The sequence below is a fragment of the Canis lupus genome, chromosome 5 (assembly GCF_011100685.1).
Source record: "Canis lupus familiaris isolate Mischka breed German Shepherd chromosome 5, alternate assembly UU_Cfam_GSD_1.0, whole genome shotgun sequence".
Lineage (NCBI taxonomy): Eukaryota > Metazoa > Chordata > Mammalia > Carnivora > Canidae > Canis > Canis lupus.
This window is the reverse complement of record NC_049226.1, coordinates 34,765,969-34,768,004: the sequence shown is the minus strand read 5'-3', so window position 1 is coordinate 34,768,004 and position 2,036 is coordinate 34,765,969. Positions and strand designations below refer to the sequence as shown.

The window sequence follows — 2,036 nt, the reverse complement described above, 5'->3', positions numbered from 1 at the left end:
TCTGTAACCTGTGACCCCAGCCTCTGCACCACCTCATCGCCTTCCCAAGAGAAGGTCCACTCTGGGTTTGACTGAAGTTCTCCACTCTTCTTTTATACAAAAGGCATCTTTTAGGGGCACCTGGGTGGTTCAGTCTGTTGAGCGTCTGCCTTCGGCTCAGGGTGTGACACCAGAGCCGTGGGATCAAGTCCCACATCAGGCTCCTTGCATGGAGCCTGCTTCTGTCTCTGCCTCTATCTCTCTGTGTGTCTCCATGAATAAATAAATAAAATCTTTTTAAAAATTTAAATTTAAATTTAAAAAGGCATCTTTTATATAAAAGGACCCCATCTAGGCAGAAGACATAGCTCTGGGATTTGAACCCAGCTCACTAGGAAGCAACAGTCAAGCATGAAAACGATGGGGATTTGTTGCATGGATCTAAGCTGGCATCTCCTTCCCTGCTGACCCCCCAGAAGAGCAGCACCCAAGAAAGGTTTGGTCAGGCCACACCTTAAGGGGCGCTTTGACCTAGCTTCCTGCTGAGGCTCTAAGGGTTTTTAGCTTCAAGAAAGAGCTAGCTGACCGCTCTTCTGGCTTCCTCTTCCTGCCAGCTGCAGACCTCTGTGCCTCTCCCCGAGAGCCTTCTGGCTCCTTTGGTCTGCTCTTGTCTGCTTGGCCAAAGGAGACATCACTTGCTGGTGCCACTGGAGCCAGAGCAATCATAGCCCAGTGCAGATGCGTGGGTGGGAGGTGGGCACGGAGGTGGGGAGCAGGGGGGAGCTGATCAAAGCTGCTGGGGATATAGTCCCTCTTCTCCACCCCCCACCCCCACCCCCGTTGGTGCACTTGAATTTGCTGAATTACTTGAGCTCAGCTGATAAACCCCCCGCAGAGGGCTCCCGGGAGAAAGCGCCTGCTGTGAATGCACTAATCAGATTGAGTGAGAAGTTGCGAAGGCACCTTGGCCTGAAGTGTGATAATCCCGTTTCCAATTTACCGATTATGCAATAAGAAAACGTCTTTGGTAATTTCATAAGGAAAGCACAGGAGCCTGCTTACAGACCTCGCGCGTCCTCGCGAAATCGTGAATAATAGTGGCTCCCCGCAATAAATGGAAGCAGTTGAGGAGAAAGAAAAAAAAATCAAGAATAATTACTTTGTTTATTAACATGCGGTGATTAACATTTCAAAAGCAATTTAAATTAAAACAGCACCAATCTGAGATGGGGCCGAGGTGGGGATCTGTCTGGAGGAAGGCAACGCTCCTTTGAACCTGGGCTTCGTGTTTTGTGTCTCCGGGTTTCGTGTCTTCTAAGGGGGCCTATCACCAGTTTACACGCCAGAGGGTCAACCGGCATCCACGAGCCCCAGGTGAGAACGCGTGGGTCTGGGGTCACACCTGCAAGTATGTCTTTCCAAAGGCCTGGAGAAAATTGTCTCCCCGCCTCCCACCACCACCCGGTTTCCGACTTCTCCAGTGTGTCTTTGGTGAGGAGGAGAAGCAGGGAGCAGAGGGCAAAATCCATTCCACAACAGGGGTTGGTGTATCAGGTGTATGAGTTATGCCAGCCTAAGTCTGATCTAACCTGTTCTGTGTTTTTCAGACTTCCCGTGCCCACCGTGATAGACTGTCCCCCCGAAACAACCACATCCTAACCATCCCTGGTACTTATAAATATGTTACCTGGTTTGGCCAAAAACAAACAAACAAAAAATTGCAAATGTGATGCAACGAAGGATTTTTTCTTCCTTTTTTTTTTTTTTTTTTAAGATTTTATTTATTCATGAGAGACACAAGCAGAGGGAGAAGCAGGCTCCGTGCAGGGAGCCCGATGCGGGACTCGATCCAGGCACCCCAGGATCAGGACCTGAGCCGAAGGCAGGTGCTCAACCACTGAGCCACCCGGTCATCCCAACATTTTTCTTCAAATCAATTCTGAGCTAACCGAGCTAGTTGCCTTCACCTGGTGCCAGCAACGATATTCATGAAAATCATGTTTGATTCCAACAAAATATTCACCCCTGTAAGACGCTCATCCCTGCATCCTCTATGA

At 49.3% G+C, this 2,036-nt stretch overlaps 1 long non-coding RNA gene across 1 annotated transcript; it reads left to right on the top strand.

The window, feature by feature from the left end:
- Positions 1-316: 316 nt before the first annotated feature.
- LOC111095887 lies at positions 317-1,796 on the top strand. Its single transcript, XR_005359492.1, has 3 exons — positions 317-1,353; positions 1,587-1,647; positions 1,754-1,796. It is a non-coding gene; the product is annotated as an uncharacterized LOC111095887 (long non-coding RNA).
- Positions 1,797-2,036: the final 240 nt, after the last annotated feature.